Source organism: Natator depressus, chromosome 5 (genome assembly GCF_965152275.1).
Source record: "Natator depressus isolate rNatDep1 chromosome 5, rNatDep2.hap1, whole genome shotgun sequence".
Taxonomy (NCBI): domain Eukaryota; kingdom Metazoa; phylum Chordata; order Testudines; family Cheloniidae; genus Natator; species Natator depressus.
Window position 1 is genome coordinate 77193931 of NC_134238.1, and position 12642 is coordinate 77206572.

Consider the following 12642-nt stretch of genomic DNA (forward strand, 5'->3'; position numbering starts at 1 on the left):
TTCATGTTCTCAAACACCGTCTGTAGTCATTTTCTTAAGGGCACTGAGAGATTGTGCCCCCAGGTATGGCAACCAGTCTCTCCCTGGGATCTCAACCTGGTATTGTCAAGACTGACAGTACCCCCATTCGAGCTGCTGGCAACCTTCTTTCTGTCCTACCTGTCCTGGAAGGTGACCTTCCCGGTGGCCATTACTTCTGCAAGAAGGGCCTTGGAGATGCGGGTCCTGACTTCAGGATCATACACTGTGTTCTTCAAGGGCAAGGTCCAATTGCGTCCTCATCCAGCTTTCCTTCCAAAGGTGGTCTCACAAATCCATAATAGCCAGGATATCTTCTTACTGCTCTTTTATCTAAAACCGCATGCCACTAGAAAGGAATGGAGGCTCCTACATAGAAATGGCTAAGTCATTTCAGAAATTTACTCAACTATTCATGGCCATTGCAGACAGGATGAAAGGTCTTCCAGTCTCAGCCCAAAGAATTTTATTATGGATCACTTCATGTATCCGCATATCCTATGACCTGGCGAGGGTCCCTGCCCTGACAGCACATTCCACAAGGGCCCAAGCATCTTGAGCAGCATTCGTGGCATAAGTTCCTATTGAAGACATTTGTAGAGCAGCAACATGGTCGTCAGGTCACACTTTTGCATCTTACGACACCATCACCCATCAGGCTAAAGATAATGCTGGATTTGGCTGAACGAAGTTACAATCGGCATGTCAATAAACTCCGAAGCCTCCACCTGCACAACTGCTTGGCAGTCACCTACATTGGAATGGACGTGAGCAAGCACTCGAAGGAAAAAAAAAAAGGTTACTAACCTTTACATAACTGTTGTTCTTTGAGATGTGTCCAATCTAACCCACTCCCCACATCCCTCTGTTGGAGTTAACTGGGAAGAAGGATCTCAGGGGACTGCGGGTTGGCAGGGCCCTTTATACTGGCACTACAAGCACGTGACTCCAGGGAGCACCAGAGCCGACCTGATGGATAACACTGGGGGGAAAACTTTCCAGCAGCGATGCTCGGGGCTAGCGCACACCTACATTGGAATAGACACGAGCAACACATCTTGAAAAGCAACAGTTACAGAAAGGTTAGTAATTGTTCTTTACTACACAATCTTATTTCTTCCCTAGAGCAGGTGCATCCTGTGCAATAAATGAAGCAGGGGTTCTGTGAATAAAATATGTGATCATGCAATTAGACTGAAGCAAAATGCATATGAACAAGGGAGGCTAATGTTAGACAGGCAACCATAATTCTGGAACTTCCCAGCTTTTGAGTGCTTGACTTAAAACCCATATTTCTGTATAATTTGCTAGGGTTTTTTTTTAAAAAAAAAAAGCAAACTGGGAAAACAGAATTAGTTTATCAGTAAGGTTGGAATCTTTAGATTCATAGCACAGACTTCTGCCTCTTGAGTTAACATAACTGAGAGCAGTATTAGTTGTCATTCCTATATGTAGACCAGCTATTAGAGGGGGACGAGATACACTTTGCCAGTGGGTTTCACAGATATTTTGCTGACAGCAAAGGAATGATCACATCAGGAATCTTGGGTTCCATCCCCAAATTTTGGAGGGGACTACTCTTTAGTTGTCATCCCCCTTTTTGCTCCTTTCCTCTCTAAGCCTGACCCTCTGCCAGTCCTTGCCTCAGATCCTCATCCCCTCTTTCTCCCCTTACCTCTCAATTCTCAAACCAGGGTTCTAGGGAATTTGAGAGCAGAGGAGAGTCTGCTCTCCATTCCTGTGCTTGGCACTACAGCAGCCCCTGGCAGCTATAAGCAGCACTTGCAGGGAACATTCTGCATAGTCCAGTAGCCTGAGCTGAAGTATAGACAATCTTGTTAGGTGCCAGACTCTTAAATCTCTACTGGGCACATATGAACTGAGATTTTTCAAAGGATTATAACTAGGGCTCTACCAAATTCACAGCCATGAAAAACGCATCACGGACTGTGAAATCTGGTCTCCCCCCCATGAAATCTGGTCTCTTGTGTGCTTTTACCCTATACTATATAGATTTCATAGGGGAGACCAATGTTTCTCAAATTGGGGGTCCTGACCCAAAAGGGAGTTGCAGGGGGTTTCAAAGTTATTTTAGGGTGTTGCAGTATTGCCACCCTTATTTCTGCACTGCTGCCTTCAGAGCTGGGCGGCCAGAGAGCGGTGGCTGTTGGCTGGGCACCCAGCTCTGAAGGCTGCACTGCACCGACAGCTGTGCAGAAGAAAGGGTGGCAATACCATACCATGCCCCGTTATTTCTGCACTACTGCTGGCGGCGGCTCTGCCTTCAGAGCTGGGCTCCCATCCAGCAGCTGCTGCTCTCCGGCCGCCAAGCTCTAATAGCAGCACTGTTGCCAGCAACAGTGCAGAAGTAAGGGTAGCAGTACCGCAACCCCCACTACAGTACGCCTTGTGACCTCTCCCCCAACACAGTTACTTTTTGGGTCAGGACCCCTACAGTTACAACACCATGACATTTCAGATTTAAATATCTGAAATCATGAAATTTACAGTTTTTAAAATCCTCTGACTGTGAAATTAACCAAAATGGACCATGAATTTGGTAGTGCCCTAGTTATAACTTGCCCAAATGTGGACAGTTTTTTCAATGGGACTGAAAAAGGCACCTCCCTGACACAAAAACAGCCCATCCACACCTGCTTCTGATTTTCAGGATTTTGCTCCAGATCATGGAGATGTTAGAGCATCTCAACAAAATGGTTGTAAGAATTTTAAGATGGGCAAAATGTATTTTTCCTTAATCTTGTTCTCAAAACATGGCTGAACCAGTTTAGCTGAGACTTTCAAAAATTCAGCCTGAGGCAGAATTTTCAGCAAGGGAAATTTAGGCACAGACTATTAAAGTTTAGCCAAATTATAAGCAACTGAAAACTGGGTCTTAAAAAGAGAAGTATTGGGTAACCTTTACTATAGTGGTATTACCAGCTCTGCCTATAATACCCATGAGGAACCTGTCCTGCTCCATCTGAAATAAAATAATAGAAATTATTAACTTTGACTGGTCATGGTCAGAGATTTGAGAGTAAGGGTAGTAAAGGTGATTGTTTTCCGTTGGCTAAACTTTCCTGCTTCCTAGATGTCCAATGCCTAGGTCTTAATCATTTTTAGATTTGGAATACATAGGCCCTTTTAATTTCTATTTCTTTTAACTATCAGGTATTCCAAATCCCTGGCCTTTTTGTCATTCAATGTAAATGTCACATTATTTGACGTAGGGTCCCACCTCAAGATGGGAACCTGTATTTCTGAGAGTCACCTACATCATGCTCCCTACAGATGGTATAAAGCCAGGGAAATTAAACCTCACCTTCGGAAGTACAAGGTTCTGGATTTCATTTTTGAGAGATTTAGGACAAGTTCCATGAGTGAGTGCATGCATCTTAGCTTTCAGGTTCTCTTGGATAAATGAGTTTGATTTTTTTTCCCCTTTAATTTCTATAATTTGATCCATTATTTTTGAGATTCTTTTGTGCCCATAGATGAGATTTACCCATAGTCCTCGGTTAGTAGATTTCTCCTGGAATCTTGAAGTAGAGTGACTCTCAAGTTAGAGGATTAGGGTCCAATTTTCAGTTGGGCATCCCTTTTTGGAGTTGCAAACCTTGTCACTTAGGTGGCTAAGTACAATCATCATCAGATACTTAGCAGGCTTAATTGTAAGATTTGCGTGCGCATGCACACAAAGTGGTAACTTTTGCTGACAGAAAATTGCACCAATGAAAAAAGGATGTTGCCTTTAGAACTCTGGGCCTCAAAGTCAGGTTTCCATAATTTTGGAAGGAAGATTGTCTTGTCTAAAGTTCATTGAGTTAGGGATGTTGTCTAGACACCCCTTCCTCCCATCTTTAATTCTCTCTCATGGGAACAGTTTTTATTTGCCTTCAGACTTGCTGACTTATTTACCTCTCTTTCAGATTACCCAATTTTATCCAGCTGCACAAAAGACCTTCAGCTAAAGGCTTTGCTAAGATGGACAAAGAGGCTGCTACGGTCGTGCTTCCTCAATAGTTAAATAATATATAGGAATGTCATTAACTTTAAATCTAGTCAGCTTCAAAAACTTAGATAAAAGTAGTAAAAATGTCAGTTGAAAGTAGTACTCTGTGTGTGTGTCTCTGAGTCCTTTTGTCAATGGCCCTAGTTTTATATTTATCTTTTAAAGATGTTTCTCTCTCTCCCCTGTTGCTGTTTGTAAGATCCACTAAAACCAGGGAAACTGCCAAACGCAAAAAGTAAACAAACTTGGAAATATAGATTCCCCCCCTTAATCTTTCATTTTAGCTTAACCATCTTAGATGCTGTAACGACAGAAGTTTAAAAAAAATTCAGAAGGATGTGGGTTTTTTTTGCAAATTGATTAAAAATAATAATTAGCTTGAAAGCGGGTAAAAACACGTCTAAGCTATTCAGGCTTATCCTGTAATAAATCTGTGTTCTTGGGTAAAAGCTGAAACCACAATGGATAAAACATGCAGAATAGCTACCCGTTCATTGCATGCTACAAGCAATATTTGTCTGCATGGGTAGCTGTGTGCATTTCAAGCCCTTGGTTAAAGTAAAGCATTTGCTTGCATGGCTTGCTATATCAGCATGATGCAGTAGTGTTCTCTTTATAGGATGAGAAAACGGTGTGCAAAAATGTATTTACCTGTACTTGTTGTTTGTCTTCTCCTCTATCCCATCCTACTTCACCCCTCAGCCCCCTTTCCCAGTTTTATGGTTAAGTGCTTTTTGCTTTGGAAATACTCCAACTGAGTAGGGTGGGGGAGGCATTACTACTTACAGAGGAATAATGAATTTTCTTTGTCTCCTTCTCTTTGGTGGGTTGAACCGTGTAGCTTGCTGTAACTATTTGCAGGATGAGGAAAAGGAGAGAATTACAATTTGCCCATGATATATATTTCGCTCCAAGAGAACCCTCTTTGCTTGTGTAGTTAAAGCGGCAAAATCTCTGTTGTGTGGATGCAGTTGTACTGGTATAAAAGTGCTTATGCCCATATAGCTTATACTGGTTTGGAAACCAAAATAAACTGCACTGGTGTAAGCACCTGTATTCCAGCATAACTGCATCCACAGAAGAGCTTTTACTGGTATAACTATGTTGATTTTAAAAAATCATACCCCTAACTTGACATATTTACCAGTAAAACTTTTTAAGTGTAGGCCAGTCATAAAACACAAAACTTGCTGTTCTGAAGAGATAACAGTCTAGAATACCATTAAGTAACTCTTCCTTTAGGGTGGTATTTAAAGACAGTCTTACATTTGTTTACAGAAAAATAAAACATTAATGAAATACAGAATGCAGAACTTACTGCAATGGCATCTACTATATGGACATCAGTGTTGGCATTCAATTTAATAGAAATGGCACATTAAAATGTGACCCTCATGTTCTCATTGCTCCAGGTGATCTTCATCAAAGTAGTAACCTGCCTGGGCATGAGCTGAAATTTTTAATCCTCATGCCTAACATCTACCTATTATGCTCTCTTGATCCTCTGATTATCTGTAAATAGATAATTTGGAAACCAGTGCTGCTTCCTTTTCAGAAAGGCTCTGGATCTCTTGAGACTTCATGAAGGAACAGGAAACATGTCTATTCAGCCATGGCCTTACATTGCAAAAACACAATTAATAATGGATGACATGATCACAGTAGTCATTAGATGTTTTCAGTTGCTTTATCCACTTTATATAATTATTCATTAGTGAATTCTACATACAGCAATTTCCAATGTTGTATATTTGTAGCAGGAACAAGATAGTGGCAAAGATATTTTTGTTTAATGAAGCAAGCTGCTAATGAAGAAGGACATTCTAGTGTGAAAGCAGTAAAATTATGTATTACCCTTATTTGCATGGGCATCCACTAAATTATTTTAAAATGCTTTTTTCAGTGTTAATTGCTAATAAGCTGAAAAACTGGAACTTTTCGCTCAGTAGCTGGCCTTTGGATTTTACAGGTACAAAACTACACTCACAATTATTTTGGGCACATTTCATAGCATTTATTTGACTAACAAAATGATTGTACCTGAAAATCGGGTATGTGTGTGTGCAAGCACAGTGTGAATGGCAAATGCTTCTCAAAATCAACCCATAAAGTAAAATATTTGTTCAGTGTGTGTGTCTGGGTCGAGAGCAGAAGCATCACATGCTACAGGTTTGCTGTAAGTTGTCATTAAAAAAATTTTTTTTAATGTCAGTGAAGTCCTATGCAGAAGTGGTTTGCATAAAGAGATGCCATCTTTCCTTAAGAGAACTTTGGATTTTTCAAAGGCCAGGAGAAATTCAAGTTCACCGAAGAGTAGTTTCTTTGCCTGTTCATCCATCTAGCTCTAAAGATAGTAGCTCCTTAGCAGCTTAGGTTTTGACTATAATGTTAACTTTTGTCCTCAGCAAAATCCTCCTCATTTTGAACTCTTAGCATGAGAACTAAAGCTTTCATTGACCCATAACAGGCACTTGATTCACCAAAGACTGGAACAATGCAGGGATCCCATTTAAAAAATGAGCACAAATTAAAAACTGCTGCTGATTCTGTGCAACAAATTGAGATTGTCTTCTCTATTTCCTTCCCCAAATTACATTATACTTTGCTCTTCAATAGATCGTTGTTTAAAAAATTACTAAGCATGAACAAAAAAATGCACCTACTGTATTTGCTTCCCAAGTGCTACCGTCTCCTTCCTTGGTTGATGTTGCTGGAAAACAATATTGTTTAAATAGGATGATCAATGAGTGGCTCCTCGCCCCTCCTGTTTGCAGGTGCTCATACTTCTGGTAGAAGGGGTTTATCAGAGTAAGAGGGAGCCCTTTGTTCAAGTATCTGGCTGCATATAACCATGTACAACGGCTTCAACCATTGGGTTGTGGGTAATTTCAAAACTCTTAGTTGGGGATATTGTGTGGGTTTGTCAGCTGGGAGATGGACTGGGTGCTGGTCTAGCAATTGGGATGAAAATGATTGCGAGGAGAAACAGTTACTGACCAACAACTGTGCAACTTCAAGGAGATGGTCAAGATGGACCAATATTCCCTTCCCCACATTCCTACTCCTTCAGAGTGTCTGTTATGGATTCTGAGTAAGTGGAAGGAACTGAAAACTAGGATTTGACTCTTACCCTTCGACTGAACTTTTGGTTTGGGAGAAATGGGGGAAGCAGTTGTATGGTGCCAGCAATCACTGCCTTCTAGAATGTTCTAATTAAATGCCTTAGGTGCATGTACATCCCCAGAGTATGGATCCACACTGACAATTTAAAGTAACTGATGGGTAAGTAGCCTCTCTGCGTGCACTGTTTCCTTAAAATAGTATAAGGACTGCTATAGCAAGACTCAAATCTATGACTGCAGTTTTAGTCACCTGCAGCTATATGTTCTTTCATCAGATCTTATAGGTTAAGGTTTGGTCTGGGCCAATAGTTGGATGGAAAACTTAGAGGGCAACAAGAAATGAAGTTGTTTCAGTAGCTAACTCTCTCTTCTCAGAGTTGGTGCTAAACCAATGCATCAGTATGATCACAAGGGGAACTTTATTGCTAGCAATGTTTCTAATATATGCAAAACCAAGGATCTCTACTCATTAAAAATGTTGGCATCTTTTGCAAGAGTTGGGCTTTTTAGGCCCCTTGTCTTAACCAAATTTCAATTTAAGTGATAAAGTTCTGTGTACCTAATTTCCACTGTACCTTCAAAGGAGTAAGGTATTTACTTTGCGCTAATGTTGCTGTAACTATCGGCCAGTTAGAATTATTTCACCCCAAAGACGGGTGCATTTCTGTGGTGGGTGAAGTTATTCAAATATATTGCCATTTTGTAAAAACTGTAAAGCACTTGAACAGCCATCGTGAGACAAGATATGTTATTTCTCTTTATTTTTCACATGAGCAAATTCTGTGTTATCATAGCATACAGTGAAATACCTCATACATTGAAAATTATATTTTGTTTAGTCTTAGCCAATACTTTTTTCAATATCTTCTTTCCAAATGTCTGGACAGCTCTTCTTTCTGCATTTTTGTGCTTGTTCGTGATATTCATTCCCAGTCTTCAGCAAGCATCTTTACTGTAACTCAGAAAATAACATGCTAAATTAATAATTAGTTAGCTGCAGGAGTGCTAGGTGGAAGAATTACTCATACTTTGTTTAATGTGCCTCTGAGGCACTATACTGTTTTGAAGTTTCAACGAGCAAAAAAGTGACCACCTTTGCCTGCTTTATATAGGGATGGTGTGACAAATCACAGCCCAGACATGTTCTGGTTGTAGATTTTAAATAAATTGACAAAGATTAGATGATAAAAAATAAAATGTATAAACAGAATTATTTTTAATGCTGTGTACCGCATTTGTTTTGATTTTCCAGACTAAATGTGGTGGCTGATTTCACTCTGAATAGTAACATGCTTCCCATTAATCTTTGGTATTTTATTAGAAGGTAAATTGAGAGGCTCCTACCTGCCAAGGTCAGACTTCAAATTTCTATTTCACAGCTGGTGGCAGCACTAAGTCTTAAAGCAAAGAAGGAGATTGCGTTGGTTCCCTGCTGTACAGGAGATGTTCATGTGAAGCCATCAACAGTAGGAGAGGAAACAGAATCTCAAACTCAGCTCTTGGCATGTAAATTAAGGAAGGACTGATTTTGAATATATTGTTTTAAAATATTACACCCAGTCTCTTGGGATCTAAATGCATTTTTTGTGATTTATTTGTGCAGTGCGGTTTGTTTTTATAGTTTACCATTAACAAAACACGGAGTAGCCATTTTTATATTGATAAGACACAAGAGAGCATTTTAAATATGAAATAAAGGGTGAGATTTGATATTCTGTAAAAGGAATGGGGCTTTAAAAAGCAGCAATCAATTCTGAAGAGAGAGACCATTTTTTAGCAGATGTATTAGTTCAGAGTGAAATCCATTGTGGTGTGATGGGGCAATGCAAGGCCCGCACACCACTTAAGGCAGGTCTACATTACGGGGCTCAGTCAACCTAAGTTATGCAACTCCAGCTATGTTACTCACATAGCTGGAGTCGATGTACCTTAGGTTGACCTTTTGTGGTGTCTACACCATGCTGGGTCGATGGGAGAAACTCTCCCATTGACTTACCTTATGCTTCTCATTCCAGTGGAGTACCAGAGTCAACAGGAGAGCAATCGGTGGTCAATTTAGTGGGTCTTCATGCGTCGATCCCCCAGTAAGTGGAGACGACCCCTCAGAATGAGTGTTGGGGCTGTGCTGGGTGGGGACATGACAGGTGGAGGTGATGTCCTACATTTTCACAAGAAATAGAATCCTCAGTACCCTGAAGGGGGACAAGGTCCAGCAGGCTCTTGGAAGCCTTTTCCCCTCCTAGCCAGCATTGCCTCACTCTTGCCTGGTTTAAGTTTGAACCACTTCCTTTTATCCAGCTGATCTCTTGCAGGCATTGTGGCATCCTTGTGATGGTGCTGACAATCTGTGGAAAATGTGCTGCGCATCTGGATGTCTGTGGCACCTTGCCACCTCTCTAAGTTGTAGCTGTTGAAGAGCAAATGAGAGAGAATGGATTCCACAGGTGAGGACTCTTGGAAGAGAAGGAGCAGTTAACCACCCCTCTCTGAGCTCTGTTGAAGAGGAATGATTGGAATCATTGTATAGCTGTGCCATGTATTCCAGGTACATCATGTAGATCGATCAGAAGCACATTGTGATCAACTGTGTTAAACGATGGGGAAGGGTGGGTGTAATATTAGCATTGATATGTGGTCTCTAGCCATAGCTATGAGAAACTCATCATCAGGGATCTTACTTTTCCATGATAAAAAACCCCCAAAAATCTCTGATTAAAAAAAATTCAAATCAGTGTTTTTCCGCGATTAAAATGAAACGCTGAACTTTAGTTTCCCTAGCCACAGTATATATAGGTATCAGTTAAACAGAATGTTTTGTTGATATATAGTAGAACCCCGTTTATCCTATCCTCCATTATACAGCTCTCTGTATTAACTGAACCACCAGCCGCCCGGGACTTGGCTGTCAGCCTGAGCCCCCTCACCCCCCATCTTAAAATAAGTAATAGAACGCTCTTTGCCAGTTTTCTGATTATCTCAATTTTTGATGATCCTATCTGGCCCCGGTCCCAATTAGATCAGAAAAACAGGGTTCCACTGTACATTTAAAGCACATTCAAAAATCAACCACAAAACGGGGAGGTTGCATGCATTGAATAAGTGACACTGCTACTTTCAGTAAAATTTAATTAATGTGTTTTTATTTTTTCACAAAATGTAAAAACTAAAGATTCTTTGTAAAAGCGCAAATTCTGCATTTTTCTGTGGCAAACTGATTTCTAGGATCCATGCTCATCATTTAGTGCCAGAAGTGCTGTCTTCATGGTGTGCCTCATTTGGAATCCTGATTGCAAAGCATCAAGGATTTTGGCAGGTGTCACGCTTGTTGAAATTCTGCTGGCACTGCTAGTAAACCTGACCGATATATTAAGGAAACAATCATGGAAAGTTTCTGGATGAGATATTTGGATTATTTGGAATACAAGGGCTAAAATCCCTTAATATGGAACCCAAAGAAATCAGTGAACAACTCCTTCACGCCACCCCACCCGACAGTGATGAGCTATTCTACCACAAAGGCCTTTACACATTCAAACCCCTTCAATAACTACTTTCAAATTGGATTTTTACCTGATGGTACTGTATAATTCAATTGTATCCTGTACAGATTAACAGTCCATTTCTCCACTTAGGCCTGCCTTGTAAGCCACTAAATTTTAATTTATTTTGCAGTTTTTGTTGGGTTATTTAGTTAGTATTTCGTATAAAAGTAGTTTTAAAACCATTTTAATGCCAAAAAATTGGACGGCCCAACATGAAATTTTAGCTTAATCTGTACCGACTGAGTTGGTTTGCTGCTGATTTTTTTTTATCCTGAAGCAGTTTTCTATGTCACTCTCCTTTAAAAAGAAAAAAAGAAAGGTTTCTGAGTTTAAGAAATCTGCTACGGAGAAGCAGTAGGGTTAGTTTACTCACAGTGTGAATACAAGCAGAAATACTTTTCATGTCTGCATTAAAGGAAAGTAAATTATTTATACAAATAATCATGAATGTTAAATACAACCAGTATCTAATTTCTTTTGGTGTATATCTCTCTGTTTCTTCATTTGTCAGTTGTGTCCCTCAAATGTAAAATTAGCCTTTGCATGAGAGGAATCCGTTTGCTGAGTGTGGTTTTGGGAGGAAGGTTGTTTGGGAGGAAAGGGCTGGGTTATAGTATTGGTTTGTGGGCATTACATTTATCTATAATTTCCTTGGTTCATATTTCCTACCCCCTTAGTTTAAACAAAACCACTCAGGGTGGAATGCCCATCCTCAGGGTTTTCACTGTCAAAGGCTATGTCTACACTCATTGCAATTAGACACCTGTGGCTGGCCAGTGCCAGCTGACTGGGGCTTGCGGTGCTCGGGCTAAGGGGTGGTTTAACTGTGGTGTTCTGAGACACTTGCAAGGTCTAAGAGCCCAGGCTCCGTCCTGAGCCCAAATGTGTACATTGCAATTAAACAGCCCCTTAGCCTGAGCCCTATGACCCAAGTCAGCTGGAACATGCCAGCCATGGATTTTTAATTGTAGACATACCCTCTGTGTGTGTGTGTGTATGTGTGTGTGTGAGAGAGAGAGAGAGAGAGAGAGAGAGAGAGAGAGAGAGAGAGAGTGTGCAACTGACTCACCTACTCATTTAGTCTGTATCTCCCATTCGTATAAGTAGGATACTTTAGGTTTCCCTATAAAGCTTCCTGAGGTGCTAAACCCTGCACTCACAATGGGAAGACTGTTGTTTTCCCAGGTGAAGATACCATTCATTCTTTAATACCCCTGCAGTATAACCATAAGTTTCCAGTAGATCGATGTGCCCTGTGTAGTCTGAGGGCTGCTGCCTAGAAGATGGTGCCCTTGCCCAGAGAAGAGTGTGTGGTGTCCCTAAGAGGAAGGAATTATGGTGTATATGAGAATTAATGTTATCAAAAAGTCTGTATGTTATGTATACTGTACACGCACAGTGTTGTGGTTGAGGTTCAACCTTAACTTGTGTATTGAGTACGCTGCCTTAATGGTGCCTTAAGGTAGTTTTAGCAGATATATCTATCATCAGTTTTATAGATGTCAAATGATTTTGCATCTAAAAATTCCAGCCCACCAAAAGATGTTCTAGTCCTCAACCACTAGCTCACCAAAATCATAAGCTGTCTATCAGTTTCTAATTTTGATGAGTTGACAGTTGGAAGGGGTATTACTTCTGGGTAGGTCTATTGGCAGAAATTGTCAAATGTGCTAGAGAGTGGTGGCATGAGGGAATTGTATGATGTGGACAAACGTCAACTAGAAAATAGGTTGTGACTCCATCAAATACTTTATAAATGTGATCCAAACAAGGTATTTATGCTTTGTTCTTCAGAGGTAAAATGCTAGTATATTGATCTACTACGCTGCTTAATTCCAGGCTTCTCTGTGTTTGGAGTGTAATTGTAATGTAAAACTTGTTGAATTAACCATCCCATGCATAAAGGAATCTGAGAGGGAAAGATTAGGAGGCAATAGGATAAAGA

At 40.4% G+C, this 12642-nt stretch overlaps 1 long non-coding RNA gene across 1 annotated transcript; it reads left to right on the forward strand.

Moving 5' to 3' along the window:
* The first annotated feature begins 1072 nt into the window (after positions 1–1072).
* Positions 1073–9521, forward strand: LOC141988204 (uncharacterized). Its single transcript, XR_012639697.1, has 3 exons — positions 1073–1100; positions 9171–9239; positions 9468–9521. It is a non-coding gene; the product is annotated as an uncharacterized LOC141988204 (long non-coding RNA).
* Positions 9522–12642: the final 3121 nt, after the last annotated feature.